This window comes from Pinus tabuliformis, chromosome 9, assembly GCF_031772625.1.
Source record: "Pinus tabuliformis cultivar Carrire ecotype Pingquan chromosome 9, CPIR1, whole genome shotgun sequence".
NCBI lineage: Eukaryota > Viridiplantae > Streptophyta > Pinopsida > Pinales > Pinaceae > Pinus > Pinus tabuliformis.
In genome coordinates this window covers 838,790,540-838,807,844 of record NC_142307.1, presented here as the reverse complement: position 1 = coordinate 838,807,844, position 17,305 = coordinate 838,790,540, and the positions used below count along the sequence as shown (strand labels likewise).

Sequence of the window (17,305 nt, the reverse complement as noted above, 5' to 3'; positions counted from 1 at the left end):
CACTTCATCTTGGCACATGGAGGACTTATCTAGGCCTTCCAACAACGCTCTTGCACCATTTTTCTATCATTTCAACCTCATTAGGAAGGCTTGTTGAGTACTTTTGAGCTATTTGGTGGGCTTATCACCAATTAGATTGTTATTTTGCACATTAGAGTTGTTTTGAGGGGCTCATTAGGCTAATTAGACTAAATCGAACCCCTTCAGGCTCATATAAATAAAAGTAAGCCACATTTGTAAATCATCAACATTTGGATTGGGAATTCTCTTGTAAAAAGTATTCAGACCTGCAATTGATGGACGAAATTGGATCTTGTTGATGCATTCTGATGTTTGGATTTTCGTTTTTCGTTTTTCTTTTTTCTTATCTTGGAGCTTCTAAATGCAAAAATGATGTATGGATATATTCGCTTTCTCTTGTAAGTGTTATTTTAATTCTATTTATTTACTTTGTACATGATTAATGTATGGAATGTCTTGTCACTATCTTATTGGGCCCTAATTGAAAAGCAAATTCATAAAACACTGGGATTCTGAAGTATTGCATACATTACATGTTAAAGATTAAGTGAATGAATGTTCCTAAGGGTTTGTGTTGTTTCGCAAACCTTGAAACTCGATCATCTCTTGTTATACAAAGTATGAATTCCTTGTTGTTAGGTAGTTGCCTTATTAGGGTTAGCAAAAAGTTGCATAGGACTCCTTGGAAGAGCGAAGTTCTTCATCCAAGCCAACCTTGACTCCATTTCTCCCAATTGTCAAGGCGTTGGGTCCCATTCCTAGTTCATCAATCTCTAAGCTTTTCTTTTCACTTTTTCCCTTTTTCTACCCTAACCCTAGAAGGTCTCCTAGGGCCTAGTGTGAAATGCATTAGGGTGGTCACCTTCAAGAACGAGTTGGCAAGCAACTGCGCCTGGGTTTTCTCTAGGTGCCCTCAAATTTTGAAGCTCATCCCCTAGCTAGATTTGGAGAAACCTCAAGCCCTAGCTCCAACATCTAATTCTTCTCCTAGGCTTCTTTGGTTAACGGCTTTCCTAGGGTATTTGATCTTGAAAACTCATTGGAAGTTAATCATTCTTTGACCCCTATCATCCTTGCTTGACCTCGATATCTCATTGTCCTTGAAATTTGCAAACCCTAGGCTTCGCTTGGATTCTCCTAGGTCTCTCTTGTGGTCCCAAACCTTGGCATGCTTATTATCCCACAAAACCCTAAGAGAGGTCCTTCTCTTCTCTTAAGAAACCTTGATCTAGGTGAATCACTTGTATCGACTACTCTTTCTTCCAATGTCTAGGCCTCCTCCCATAAGCATTTCTTGGGGAGCCTTTATCTTGCTTCTAATGTAAGCAAGCCATTATTTGAGCCTCTACTTTGAATAGGTTTTGGAAATCACACCATACTTAGTCATTGACCTTATAATTCTAGTGATTTCCTTCATACTGGGAATCCTCCCATTGGTGAAAGTCCGTAAAGAGAAGGGTACACCGACTGAGGTGACAGTGGGTCTTTGTCCCATTGTTGTCATTTGATCTAGTAGTTACCCTTAGGCACCCCTCCTACGACCCTTGTTACATTGTGTGGCAACAAGGTGTTAATCCATAGATGGAATGGATGCTTATACCTGACTTGAGGATGGTTGTGTCGGGGAGTGATCATGCAAGTGCAATAGGAGGAACACATGACATGGGAGGTAGTGTTGGAGCATTAGGAGGCCTTTGAAGGAGTGCTAGACCTTGCTTGAGGAGGATTCAATCTTGGAGCCTTGCTTGTCAGATGTGGGTGCCTTGGAGCTTCACATGAGTCACCTAAGGTTAGAGTGCTTTACATCTAGACCTATCTTCTTATAGTTAGGTTGCTCGTAGTGGATTGGGTCTACTTTGTATTGTTGACCTCCCCCACCTCTCATATAAATAGATGGAGGAGAGTCTTTTCATTAATTCATTCATCACGCTCGTATTACAAATGTGACAAGTGTAACACACAATTCTTTATTTTATTGTACTCTTCTTCGTTGTACTTTCTCTCTGTCTTCCAATGGTAGGATCTTAGAGGAAGCTCAAGGAGAATATATGGTTAGGGTTTTACCCTAAGGAAGTAAAGAAGCTAGAGTCTACTATAAACTCTAGAAGGGCAAAAGAAGCATTGTAACTTGTAGCTCTTGTGAGAGAAGAAGACTAGTTTTTTGTGGTATTTTAAAACCCCCTAGTGCAATTTTGTATTCTTGTTCTAAAAGATAAGAGGAGATGTCTTAGACATTTGTTGGATGCAAGCATTAGTGTTGAGGCGGACTTGTCGATGATGGTGCTAGTTTATTGAGAATATTGAGTGACCAACTTTGGTTAGAAGTGATTCCTAGCTAATATCTAGTGGCTAGCGTTTTCTATGGGTTTGCTAACTAGGATTTGGAAAACTTGACTTGTGCCATGTTGTGCTAGCATTGTGGAATGTGCTTGTGCTTCATCTCTTGTATATATATGAAGTTTCCAAGAGTCCAAATATTGTGTACTTGCATCTATGATTTTCAACTTTGTTATAATAATGATTAACTAGATTATGGCACTTGTTGTTCTAGATGATTTGATATAAAATATAAATAAATCAGTTAAGTGATTTAACACATATTTAAAGTATAAAAACACTTCGGTGTTATTATAATATGCTCTAAACAAAAAAAGTTATTAATATGCTTTGGAAGGTACACCTTAAGGGTTGTAGCAATGTGCTATTTAAATACACTTATATGGTATTTATTTCTCCAATTGCAAGTGAAATTGGATTAAGGTAAGAGAAATACCATTGTTGTAATTTAATATTGCAAATCAACCTTAATGCTAAAAATTCTGGTGTTCCATGGGGATGCATCCCCTACGATGGGGGATGTACTCCCCACATTTCCCAAGCTCTCGAGATAAGGGGACACTTGGGGAAATGTTTCCCCACATCCCCTTTTTGGGGAAACTCGAGGAGACGTACGGGGAACATTTCCCTACATCCCATTTTTAGGGAAACTTGAGGAGACAGGAGGGAGTTTCCCCAATGTGGGGGGCACATTTCCCCAAAAGGTGTGCTTGTGGGTATCCCCTTTGAATTTGACCTAAAAATTATAATTTATGAGTGGGGAAACCCAATATTCAACCCTAGGGCCCTACGAGGAATGATGAATGTCACTTATATTTTTAACAATACCATTAATTGTTTCAAGATGTTTGAGAATGGTTTCAACTTCACTGGATTTCATATGGAGAAAGTAGAATTTTAGATCCCACTCAAAATCCAACAGAAACAACAATTTTCAAGATTACAAGATAAGGTTATTACCATTCCACGGGGACACCTACTAGTTTCCTCGTCGCGCTCCACTTGGGGACGAGTAGGGGAACGCTCCCAAAATGGAGGAAACTCACGTGCCAGGGAAACGTACGGATGGCCTTGCTTATAGTTTATGATTTAATAGACCTAAAGTGGTACAAAGCTACTCATGTTCTGTATGGGGATAATGAACAAGCGTTATTTTAGAGGGTCAGTGTCATGGAAATTTGTTGGACCATATAGCACGTACTTGCAAGTGATCGCTGGATTACACTGGAGTGACAGACAAAGAATATGAGACATTCAGTTTGTGTTTTTAATTTGCATGACATTTGACATACAAACTATGGAAGCAGCACCTATGTCATGTGGGAAATAATTGGGTGGGCTATAGACTAACATGCGTTTACTGCAAGCATGACAAAATATTATGGGCAAGAAGAAATCTCAGGAACTGTCGTTATATATGAATTTATACAGTTACAAAATTTACACAGAGCACAGTGGCTCAGCTTGAATTCTCAGGTCTGAACATTATTTTCACCCCTGAAATACACTGTTAGTTTGAAGTTTGAACTGCATGGCATTGCTCTAATAAGGTAGACAAATTATCCATGCCATCGTTGGTCACCCAAGTTGGTTCGCAGATGGTCATCCTGCAGTCAATGTCATTTGATAGTAGTCTGTCAGAAACTCTTTCATGTGATATTCTCATCTCTCCTGGAACTAAAACTCTTCTTTCAACATATGGTGTACTGTCTATATTATATATAATATAAAAAACTTTCTAGTTGTTGGATCCAATACAACTGGACAACCCATTGTAGTTGCCCCTTCTACTGCCAATGCAGTGTTCCTGATTTGTTCATTTACCTTTTCACAGAATTCAGTGGCTACCTTATCAAGCTGAAGCTCTCCCTCTGTCTGACCAAAATCTAAATTAGAATTTGACCAAGCATTTTATATGATATTATGAATTTGTATAATGTCAAATGATATTCATATCAATGATCATGCTTTGCAGCTTTTCAATTCAAACCAAATTGTCATAGTGGACTCTAACTTTTTAAGACCCTGACGCTCCCCACGTTTCCTAAAAAATGATAGGGAGCTTTTGCATAGGCCGCTCCCATCTTGGTGGAACATTGGTTATTACAACATTTCCATTGGATTCTATCATGTATGAGGGTATGGAACTAGCATTTAATCAAGAGCACCAAGCCCTCTATGTATGTTAGTGACATTGATTGTTGAACTCCTTTGTCATCACCCTAGTAATATTGTACTATCTCTCAAACAAAATCTCGATTTGACACGTTAAGCCTTTTTTTTCTTATTTTTATCTTTATTATCTTATGAGGATCCCAATATAGGTAGTGATTTTATCATTTTAATGACATTTAGATATTTGTTGTACCATGATTTTTTTAGACTATAGAGGCCATCTAGAGCCCTTTTGTTGATGTATTTTGGGTTCAAAGATGGATTGCACTTGGTACCATTTTGGTTATATGCACCCTTGTTATATATGTGAGAAACTTTGTATATTTGTATAGAATGGTTTGGCTTCACATATATACACATGAATATTGACACATTTCTTTTTAAATTGACATATTTATGTATTTTTCGGTTGACCAATTTTATGCTTCGGTTTTTTCTTAGTTCCCAATTTTTCGGGTAAATTAGTTCGGTTCTAATAACATTGGTCCATTATCCATTGTCCATTTTCAATGTTAACTTTTGAGTCTTGACTCTATATATTGATGACCTTAGACTCACTTTTTACTATTTTTTAGTTTGAGTAATTTCAATTTACTATTTCAATCTTCAAATTTTAGTATCTACTATTTTGCTTAGTAGTAATTGGATTCTATAATAACGAATGATATATTTTTATCAATGTATACAATATTTTACTATTTCTATTTCATTCGATCATTTATGATGTATGAATCAATATAATTCATTATTGGATTTGAACTTGAATCATGTTTGCAATACACACACCCAATGTCCCCTTGTTTCCTCTAAATTTCCCTAAAATTTAGGGCTACACCAACACGTCCCCCTTGTGCATCTCCTCGTTCCCATGTCCCCACCTCCCGAAAACTTGGTGGAACATTGAAAATTTCAAAAGGGTTAGATCCGATAAACCTCAACATTGAAGTGAAATTTTGAAAGAGGCATTTTTAGAAAATTTCCACATGCCTTGACCAAAATAGTGAAATATTATAAAAAAATATAGATTGTAGATTAAGTACCTACATATAGGCCTCTAAAGCCCCTAATACATCAAATAGAAGGTCGTTCCATGACCTCAAGCAAATATCAACCCTAAAACATACAAACAAAAAAACACACGAGAAGAAATTGCAATGATCATTTACTAGTGTTGGGTCATCATTTTGTTGTTGTTGCACAGTGATTTGGTCACTGAGCACTTATAATAGCATTGGCTTTGCAATGTGTTGTTATTAGACTTGACAACAAATAATTATTTGTAAATATTTCTACCAAATGATTTTATCAGCCAAGTTTTTTAACAAGCTTTTCGAAATTGAAAAATTCGGGATTAAAACGTAAAAATCGCGATAAAATTGCAAGTCAATTGAAAAACTCACGAAGGTTCGTCCACGCTGGCATTAAGTCAAAAAAATAGTATTTTTTTAATCATTTGGCATTGTTAACTCACTAAGTCACCCGTTCGAACTATGAAGAGGAGATTAGAATCTAAGCACCAAGGAAGAAGAGATTTGATGTATTGTTCTCCACTGCTCAACGATTTATCTCCAGTAGTCGCGAATTTGCAGCTAGGTGTCAAAATTCCTCATGCTTTTCTTAGTTGCAATGGGGGATCACGGTTTCAAATGAGTGTTGGATTGAATTTATTTTTTTCCAACCACCACAAAGTTGCAAACCATGAATATGCAATATATTAAAACCCACAGTGTTGGGCATTTTGTTATGAGGGTTTTAATGTCAATGAAAAAGATCAACTGAGGGTCTTAATGTTGGGTGTTTTCCTTCAATTGTTAACCCAATCAATTGACTCAACCCTTCAATCCATGCATTCCATGAATCTATCAGTGTGTTTGAGCATGGCAGCATGCATGCATATGGATTTTTATATTTTTTTTTAGTGAACAGTTTTTAATTTTTTCATGTGATGGATAGATTTTAATTTTTTTCAAAATCTCTTTTTGTTCCCTAGGCTCAAATTCAAACAAAATGCCAAGGAACTTGGACCCTATGTGAGAATATGGTGAGCCCGATGTTGTACCCGTGGGGGGGTCAATAAACAATATTTGAATTGTAAGTTGTTTGGCAAGAATTTGTCAAGGGGCATCCATTTGGGGCAAATTCTGAGACAAAATATATAACTTTGCCCATCGGCAACTCCAAAAATCATTTGTAAGGCCATTCCCAAAAAAAAAAAAATATATATATATATATATAGTAGATGCTTTCAAGACAGTTCGCTTCCTAGATTTTTGGGAAATGACACTTCCCCAGATTCGCTTCCAAAAAACATACCCGCTTCGTGCAACATTGTGTCAGATGGTTGGATTGATCAAAAGGGTAGGACCCTTCTTAACTTCTTAGTTAGTTGTCCCAAGGGGACAATAATATTGAAGTTTGTCGATGCATCTGCACATATTAAAGATGCAAATTTATTATGTGCGTGGTTGGAAACCTTCATTTAGGAGGTAGGTCCACAGAATGTTGTTCGTCATAATGGACAACACTGCAAATTATGTTGTTATTGGCAGTTTGCTTATGAAGATGTATTCTAACTTGTTTTGGACACCTTGTGCTGCACATTGTATTGACTCGATGCTGGAGGATATAGGGAAGATTCCTTTTGTGAGGGATATTGTTGAATCATCCAAGAGCATAACAAAATTTATATGTAATCATGCATATGTTCTTAGCTTGATAACAAGATTCACCAACAATAGAGAGTTGGTGTGTCCTGCCATTACACAATTTGCCACAAGTTTCATATCTCTTCAGTCTCTGTTGAATTCTATGTGGGATGTGAAGACTATGTTTCCTTCAGTGGAGTGGCATGCCTTATCTTTTAGCCACAAACAGAAGAGAGAGGCCATATGCAGATTAGTTTCATATGAGGAGAGCTTTTAGGTAGGAGTGGAGAAGGTGTGTACCATTTTTGAACCATTGGTAAGGGTTCTTTGGTTGGTTGATGGGGATAAGCCAGCAATGGGCTACTTGCATGAGGCCATGGATAGGGCCAAAGAAGCCATTTGTACCTATTATGAGAATAACGAGGATGAGGGCTTTGAGAAACAACAATTGTTATGAAAAGTGATTGATGAGCAACAGAATAATTCCTTCCATAACCCCATTCATGTTGCAGAGATTACCTCAACCCCACATTTTCTTACTCCATTGGTTTCAGATTTGATGCGAAGGTGATGGATTGATTCTTCACCTATGTTGAGAGGAATGTGTCAGTTGAGGAAAAATGTGAAGAGATTTCAAACGAAATGGGTATATATAGGATGGAAAGTGGCACATTTGGCTTTGGCATGGTTGTTAAAGATAGGAAGACAAAAATACTAGGTAAGCTTCAACTTGTTATAGTTTCTAAATTTCATTGTCTCTACATAATTTGCTTCAAGTTCCAAATTTCAATGTTTTTTTTATTTTCTTATATTTTTCTTATTTATTTTAACTTGTAGATGCTTGGTGGACAAGCTATGGTGGTAGAGTCTTCCAATCTTCCTCAAGAGGAAAAGCCATTCCCTACTCCTATAAAAGAGGCAGAGGAACTCGGTGACCCACTAGTTTATGACATGTACATGACTCGTTATGACGAGATACATTTATTATATTTTTGGTTGATATTTTGACTCTTGAGACTGAGTCATGACTCGGGATTCGAGACTTGATTCACTGTTGATACAAGATGTACCACAAGGCTTCTTATACATCTTATATATTATTTTTCTTTTCATATTTGTGGAAACGCATTTATCTGATGTTGTGGATACTTTACATGCTAAAGAAATGAATATTTTTGTAATGTTTTAATTTTGTCGAGTTTTTGTTGATTTTTTCGATTTTCTCCTGAATTTTACAGCTTTTCAATTTTTCAGTCCCTTACTGATTTATTCCCGAGTCCAACTTTTGCAACATTGATTATTCATGGTGGCACATAGTACATGAGGACCATTCCTCAAATAGATGCCAAAACGCCTTATTAAATGGAGATTTAGAAGTGTACACGTAATAGCCCCAACACTTTGAGCAAGAGCAAAAGAACACCTCACGTGTTGGCTTAAAAAGGCATTGTACAAAATCAAACATGCACCTAGAGCTTGAAACATGAATATCATCAATAAGAGCTTTTAGGCAAATGCATTCAAGTGACATCCAATAGATCCAAATCTATACAAAAAATCAAGTGTGAAATAATATCCTATTTGTGGTGTTGTATGTAGAGGATATAATCATTACAAGGAACAACTTGTAGTTTGTAGATGATTGAAGAACTAACATTTTAGAAGATTGTTTAGGATTATAAGTATGGCAAATGAATATTAGCATCTTCATATCTCAAACCAAGTATGCACAAGAAATATAGAAAAGATTAATTTCCAATCAATGGCAACACCTATTGAAATAAAGGTGTTGTTATCCACTAATAAAGATTCAAACAGACTAGATCCAACTTTTATAAATGCAACTAATGGGGAGTTTGATCCAACTCGCTACTACCATGTCAAATTTTAGTACACAAATGGAATTGTCTCCTAAATCATGGCAAGAACCAAGGACGTTCAAATGACAAGAACAATAGGAATCCCAAGGCACATGAAGGGTACACTACACTATGGTCTTGACTATGTCCTAAGTGATTACTTCAAAGTGATTGGATTGGGCAAGTTATATTAACAAAATAAATCCATAACATGGCCTTTATTTAATGTACAATCGAGATTTAAACAAGTGGTTTGGTAAGAAGCAATCAACATATGTGTTGTCATCCACTAAGGCATAATACAAGGCAGAAATCAGTGCAACCTGTTACAACAAAATCTAGCACCTAGTGCAAAGTCTCACTAGGTGACCTAAACAAGGTGCAACACACAGGAATGTCACCACAGTAACTACTCCCCTCTCTTTAGTGAAAAACACAATCCAACATACATGAGGCTTCCATGGTAGGGCTTAGGGATCAAGTAACTCAAGAATCTTGAGCTAAGTACCCCCTAGGGATCCTATAATGAAAATCCACCAAATGAAGGTATAACAAACTAGGGTTTGAGGTGGATGAAGAAGTGAATTCTATATTTGGGTTCAAAGGAGATGTGAGTGTTGTTTTCCCATGATCCCAGTGTCTACGCTAGAATCTTAAATCACTGACGCTACCAAACCAAGAATCACAACGAAGCTACTTTGCACAATGAAATATAAACAACATTAGATCTACTAGTGCACAAAACATACACAATGTTTTACACAATTTTGTACAACAACCCAATCTTCATTATATTAATCCAACTAATATTATACAACAGTCTAAGGCTCCTGTAACAAGGATAATGGCCCTCAAATATCCACTAGTACAAGAATATACAATACAAGATAATTTGATGATCTAGCTGATGTAGTCGACAATCACAGATTCTTTGTCATATCTTATACACCTGTGAGTCCTTCGCTTCTGTCCTGCAGCACCTGCCTCTATCAATGCTCCAAGTCCATTTGGCCATTGAATCTCGTCTATCCAATCTGCTCTCTCATTGATCATTCGTCCATCAACACATCAAGACTCCTATCGAGTTGTTTACAACTCCATTTGTGAACAACTCACAACTGCCCATTGTTGCTCCTCAGCTACTCAGGGACTTCTTCCCGCTATAGTCTTCCTAAGATGCTCTAATGAGGACTAACATAGGGCAAGAGGGCTACCACCTATCACCATCAAATGTCACTTCTCCAATGATGAAAACGAGCCCCAACAATCTGCTCCTCTGGCTAGACAAACCTCTAATCTACCTCTTCTAGTAGCCTCCTTATTCCATCAAGGAGCTACTTGTTGAAGAAAGTGTAACTAGGTTCAGTATTTACAAATGTAATTTTGATCTTTGTACTTGTCAAGAAAACGAGATATTATTTTTTAAATTATGAGAATGAGTTTCTTGCTCATTTCATAGGTCTAGGAAAGTCAGATTCAAAGAGCTCTTCTTGAGCATATATGTAATGTCTACCTAGTGACTAGATTAGCCCTCCAAGACCAGCACAATCCTCATGAAGAAGACAGCAAGCAAAATGATAAAGAGAGATGTCATGTCGGCCTCAAATCGAATTAAATAAACTAAAGAATGTCATGTCGGCTCAATAAAAGGTCACAACACTTCACACTATCACGTCGGCTCAAATATAGAGAGCTAACTACTATATATACACAGTTAGGGTTACCATGGAAAAGCAAGATTTCGCATTTTCTTCTCTGAAACTCGGATGGTGCAATAGGTACAGGAATCTCGAATCAATGCAACAGAGAAGAACTCAGACAGAGATCCACATTACATGAGTTAGGATTTTGATATTTCGGGGAAGTACACACATCGTTGTAATTTCAAGTAGGCATAAGAAGGCTCAGTCTCGATGCCTCTACAATTCCATGGACAATTAGAGTGAGGAAAGATTGCAGTCTCATCCTCCTCGGTGGTGGAAATCTCAGCATACCTGCAATCATGATCTCAATACATGGAGAGCAGTCATTGTCTCGGTGTAACAGCAATAATGAAGGTCTCAATATTGGTCATTGTCTCAACCTACTAACACAGTGAAGCAACCTCACTATCTCGACATATGTGTGAAGAGAAGGATCTTGAAGTGACATCCTCTGTCTCAACAAGTATTCTGGAAGCAGTCATGATCTTGCTCTAAATACCTCAGTATATAGATCTCAGCTTCATGGTAAAGGTCTCAATGAAGGAATAACATTGATCTTAGTAAAAGTGCAGCAGTGTTCTCAATGAAGGTGTAGCAAGGTGTAAAGATCTCAGTGATACAATGATGATGACTTCGGTGTAGCAGCAGTGATGACTTTAGTAGCAATGATGATGATCTCAGCCATGACGAAGAAGAGGATTGGTGTCTTGGTCTTGGAGTGGCATAATAGGTCAAGGGTCATGGTCTTGGTATTCGTCAAATGGAATCTCTATAAGAAAAATTGTGTGCGGGTTTTCCTCTCCAAGAAGGAGAGGTTTTGGCCCTGGCAAAAAGCCTAACATCTTGTGTTCTTGTCTCTTTGGTTTTGGTAGCTATTTGATGAAATAAGAAACACTCTAATAATGTCAAAGAGAAGACTAGGATAAGAAGAAAATTAAAATGTCTCACAAATAGTTATCAAGTTAAAGAAGAATCACATCAATCCTACTTGCCCTAGATTCTTCAACACTACTTAGGCTACCAACACTTCAACCAACTCACAGTTGTCCAAATTCCTTCTTGTCCACTGCTCCAGGGCTACTCTTGGGTGTTGATTTGGGGTAGCATTGGATGTGCTCTAGCCACGAAAATTGGTGGAGAGGCTAAAGCACATGAGATCTCCATTACCCAGAAAGGGTTTGGGCAAATTCTAAACCGTTTGGGAGATATTAAAATAGTTAATATTTTTAATGGAGTCGTTAAGTCTAAACTTAGGAAAAATAAAATATTAATGTGTATTAATATAAAATTGTGTTAGGATGGTCCAAAAGTCATGGATCAAGCCAGAACTAATCGTAGTCGTTGATTAGGAACTTAATCTTGGCTGTTGATTTGTCAACGAGAAAAGTATAAGAGGGGCTTGAGGGTCACTTGGAAAACACACTGAGGGAGACCAATTAGTTCAATTTCTAGAGCAAGGTTAGCTGAGAAATTGAACCAGTGGTCTGGAGAGCAATCAGGAGGCAGCAAGTATAGAACAGAGAGACGGGAGATCAACACAAAGGCAGAAAAGGCAGACACAGGACTAGAAGAAGCAGAGACTGCACAGAGCTAGCAAGGCCTGCGTCATCCACGCAGAAGCTGCAGGAGTGACACAGAGGGCCAAAGAGGTTGTGCAGAGTCTCAACAGGCTGACGCAGAGGGTTTCAGGTCACGCAAAGGTCAGTGAAGTTGAGGTTGGGTTCAAAAGAAGTGCTGGAAAATTTGTCTATCTGTGGGTAAGCCAGTTTGGCACCATGTTGTACTAGAAAATTGTTGAATAATAAAATCCTCCCTTACTGCACTAGTTTTCCCACATTGGGTTTTTCTGGGGACATTAGTCCAAAATAACTATGTCAATGTGTTGATTCTTGTGCATATGTTTGTTTTTGTATTACGGTGTGATATCTGCAACAGTATTTACTTTAATGTTTATTGAAGTAATTTCATGAATAACTTATGGTGAAATAAGTAGGAAAAGTAAATCAGTGGCTGCAGTGATAGAATTTTCACATGGTATCAGAGGAAGTAATCAAAGACAGAAAGGGAAAATCAGTTATGGGTCAAGACCACGATGCAGAGGCATCCACCTCAGGGGACCCACGCAGATTTTCAAAATATTGCACAAGAGAAAGAGATTTTGATTTCTCTATGTTGGCTTCCAGGCTGGAAGAAGAAGTGGTGTGCGTGACTAGTGTTGCATTATCAGAAGTATGGTATATGACAGTGGAGCCTCGTGGCATATTACAAGAATCAAGGAGTGTTTCTCAGAATATAAAGAAGAGAAGATGAACTTTCAGATCACCATGGGGAACAAGGCAAAGTGTACTCCAATAGGAAAGGGTACCATAGTTTTTCAGACAGAATGGGGAGAACAGTTCCATGCCACAAATGTGTTGCATGTACCAGGATTGGGGATGAATTTACTTTCCGTGTCACAACTACAAGGCAAGGGCTATGACGTCTACTTCATCAAGGAAAAGGTATACGTCAAACACCTAAGCTAGAAAAAGACAGTGCAGATCGGGATCAAAAGTAATAGGTTGTATAGATTACAACTAGAATCACCAATGGCACTAATAGGTAGTCATGGGGACAAGGACTTGAACGAACTATGGCACAGAAGGATGAGTCACTTACACCATGGAGCTCTGAAAATTCTCAAGGGCACTGTAATAGGAGTTCCGGATCTGGGTACAGAACGAGATGATGTATGCAGGGGATGCGCTCTAGGAAAGTATGCCAAGGCAACATTTCCTAGGAGGGAACACTGGGCCAAGAGTGTACTAGGATTGATAAACTTAGATATCTGCAGACCTATGTCCGTCAAAGCTCTCAGCGGTGCAGAGTATTTCCTTACCTTCATTGATGACCACTCGAGGAAAACTTGGATTTATTTTCTGAAAACCAAGGATGAGGTTTTCTGTCGATTCAAGGAGTTTAAGGCTCTCGTGGAGAATCTGACTGGGAAGAAAATAAAAGTCTTGCACTCAAATAATGGTGGAGTGTATGTCAATAAGGACTTCATTGATTATTGCGCTAAAGAGGGCATCAAAAGAGAGTGGATAGTTCCCTACAATTCAGAGCAGAATGGGGTGGCAGAAAAGAAAAACAAGACTATTGTAGAAGCAACTAGGGCCATGCTGTATGATCAGGATATGCCAAAATTCCTGTAGGCGAAAGCATGCAACACAACTATCTACGTTCAGAACAGGGCTCCTCATCAGACATTGAGCAATATTACTCCATAGAAAGTCTTCACTGGGAAGATGCCTGAAGTCAGTCATTTCAGGATATTTGGGAGTTTAGCATATTGCCGCATACCCGAAGAAAAGAGGAAGAAGTTGGATCAGACTGCAAAAAAGGGATATCTGGTGGGATATAGCGAGAACGCTAAGGCATACAGAATCTATCTTCCAGGGAAAAGGAAGGTAGTAGTACGACGAGATGTAAAGTTCATGGAGGAGAGAGCTTTCAGAAGATCCGTTGGCCATGCCTCTTCAACCAACAGAAGTGAAGAATTCTTCCTCAGGTCAGGAAGATTCTCAGGATGAGGAGGAGCGAACAAAAGCACATGCTGGCAGAGGAAGAAATAGCAGGGAACTTCATCAAATTCTGCGTGATGTAGAGAACTTCATCGGTGAGCCAAGGAACAATAAGAGGAAGCGAAAACAGCCAGACAGATATCAAGCGTTAGTAGCTATGGATGGAGAGCCTGCCAGTTTCAAGGAGGCAGCTCAACATCAAGTCTGGCTAGATGCGATGCTAGAGGAGTATAACTCCATAATGGTGAACGATGTTTGGGAGGTGGTGTCAAGGCCTCAAGATGGATCTACAAGATCAAATATGCTGCGGACGGCAGTGTTGAGAAATACAAGGCCAGGTTTGTGGCTAAGGGGTATGCTCAAAAGGAAGGGATTGACTATGAGGAAACCTTTGCCCCAATAGCCAGGTATACATCTATTAGGACTGTGATATCTCTTGCAACCCAGATGGGATGGGAGATCCATCAGATTGATGTCAAGACGACATTTTTGAACGGGGTAATAGAAGAAGAGGTATACATTGAACAACCAGAGGGCTTTGAAACTCATGAGAAGAAGTCTCATGTATGCATACTGAAGAAAGCCTTGTATGGGTTGAAGCAGGCACCGAGAGCGTGGTATGGTTGAATAGATGGCTACTTGTAGAAGATGGGGTTTATCAAGAGTGACGCAGATGCAAATCTCTACTATCTAGTCCTATAGAACGAGTCACTTATCTTAGTATTATATGCGGATGATCTCTTTCTGACAGTATCATCCAGACTCATTGAGGACTGCAAGAAGAATCTAGCCACAGAGTTCGATATGAAGGATCTGGGACGAATGCACTACTTCCTAGGGTTGGAAGTTTGGCAGCAGAAAGGAGAAATCTTCCTTGGGCAAGGGAGGTATGCTACAGAAATCCTGAAAAGGTTCGGGATGGGAGACTGTAGACCTATGGCTACGCCAATGATCACCAATTGGAAGAAGATTGATGCATCAGAAGACAAGGATGTCAATCCCACCCTATACTGGCAACTCATAGGGTCCCTGATGTATCTGGTCAATACCAGGCCAGAGATTTGCTACGTTGTCAACACCCTCAGTTAGTTCATGGTGGAACCAAAGAGGGCACACTGCGCAGTAGCCAAACACGTTCTCAGGTATTTACAGGGAATAGTTCATTATGGGCTCTTATACACCAAGAGGAAGGATATCAAGTTGAGTGGATTTACTGATGCAAATTGGGCAGGAAGTTCAGTGGATCGAAAAAGTACCTTTGGGTACTCTTCCAACATTGGATCAGGAATGGCCTCCTGGTGTAGTAGGAAACAGAAGTTTGTGGCTCTGACTCATTTGAGGCAGAATATATGGCAGGTGTAGTAGGAAACAGAAGTTTGTGACTCTGACTCATTTGAGGCAGAATATATGGCAGCAAGCATAGCTTCGTGTGAGGCCATATGGCTTAGAAAACTGCTGGTGAACCTATTCAAAAGAAATATGGAGGCGACCAGGATCATGTGTGATAATCAAAGTTGCATCAAACTCACTGAGAATCCATTGTTTCATGATAGGTTGAAGCATATTGATATCTGGTGCCACTTTGTTAGAGACATTGTCCAACAAGGAGTTGTACAGTTGAGCTACACTCCTACAGGAGAACAGTTGGCAGATATCCTCACCAAGGCCCTTGGCAAGTCAAAATTTGACTACTTCAGGGAAAAGATGGGGATGGTAAAGAACCCCTTTCAAAAGTAGAAATGAGTGTGTTAGCAACACGAATGAAGAGGGAGTTGCAATGCAGATGCAGTATTGGGAGGAAGGACCAGCAGTAGCACAGATGCAGAGGGAGTTGCATTGCGGATGCAGTGTTGGGAGAAAGGACCAGCAACAACACGAATGCAGAGGGAGTTGTCGTACAAATGCAGCAATGGCAGTCGCAGAGTCATGGGCAGCAGTACGAGATGCAGCAGTCGCAGAGTCATGGGCAGCAGTACAAGATGCAGCAGTGCAGAGGATGTGGGCAAGGAGGCTTAGCATCAACACAGGGACCGATGTCGGATGATCAGGGTGATACTCAGTGAGGAGTATTACTAGAGCACAGTCCTCGCTAAGAGGGAGTGTTGATTTGGGGTAGCATCGGATGTGCTCTAGCCACGAAAATTGGTGGAGAGGCTAAAGCACATGAGATCTCCATTACCCAAAAAGGGTTTGGGCAGATTCTAAACAGTTTGGGAGATATTAAATAATTAATATTTTTAATGGAGTCCCTAAGTCTAAACTTAGGGAGAATAAAATATTAATGTGTATTAATATAAAACTATGTTAGGATGGTCCAAAAGTCATGGATCAAGCCAGATCTAATCTTAGCCATTGATTAGGGACTTAATCTCAGCCGTTGATTTGTCAGCGAGAAAAGTATAAGAGGAGGCTTGAGAGTCACTTGGAGAACACACAAAGGGAGACCAATTAGTTCAATTTCTGGAGCGGTGTTAGCTAAGAAATTGAACCAGTGGTCAGGAGAGCGGTCAGGAGGCAGCAAGTACGGAATAGAGAGACGGGAGATCAGCACAGAGGCAAAAAAGGCAGACACAGGGCCAGAGGAAGCCATGCAGAGGCAGCAGAGACTGCGCAGAGCCAGTAGGGCTTGCGTCATCCACGCAGACGCTGCAGGAGTGACGCAAAAGGCCAGAGGAGGTTGCGCATAGTCTCAACAACGTGACACAGAGGGTTTCAGGTCACGCAGAGGTCAGTAAGGCTGAGGCTGGGTTCAGAAGAAGTGCTAGAAAATTTGTCTATCTGTGGGTAAGCCAGTTTGGCACCCTGTTGTACTAGAAAATTACTGAATAATAAAATCTTCCCTTACTGCACCAGTTTAAACCGGTTTTCCCACATTGGGTTTTTCCGGGGACATTAGTCCAAAATCACTCTGTTAATGTGTTGATTCTTGTGCATGTGTTTGCTTCTGTATTACGGTGTGATATCTGCAACAATATTTATTTTAATGTTTATTGAAGTAATTT

At 39.3% G+C, this 17,305-nt stretch overlaps 1 protein-coding gene across 1 annotated transcript in view; it reads right to left on the bottom strand.

The window, feature by feature from the left end:
* The window catches only part of LOC149151402 (pre-mRNA cleavage factor Im 25 kDa subunit 2-like), a 185,159-nt gene that overhangs the window by 108,756 nt on the left and 59,098 nt on the right, over window positions 1–17,305 (bottom strand). The gene's annotated exons all lie outside the window — the stretch shown is intronic.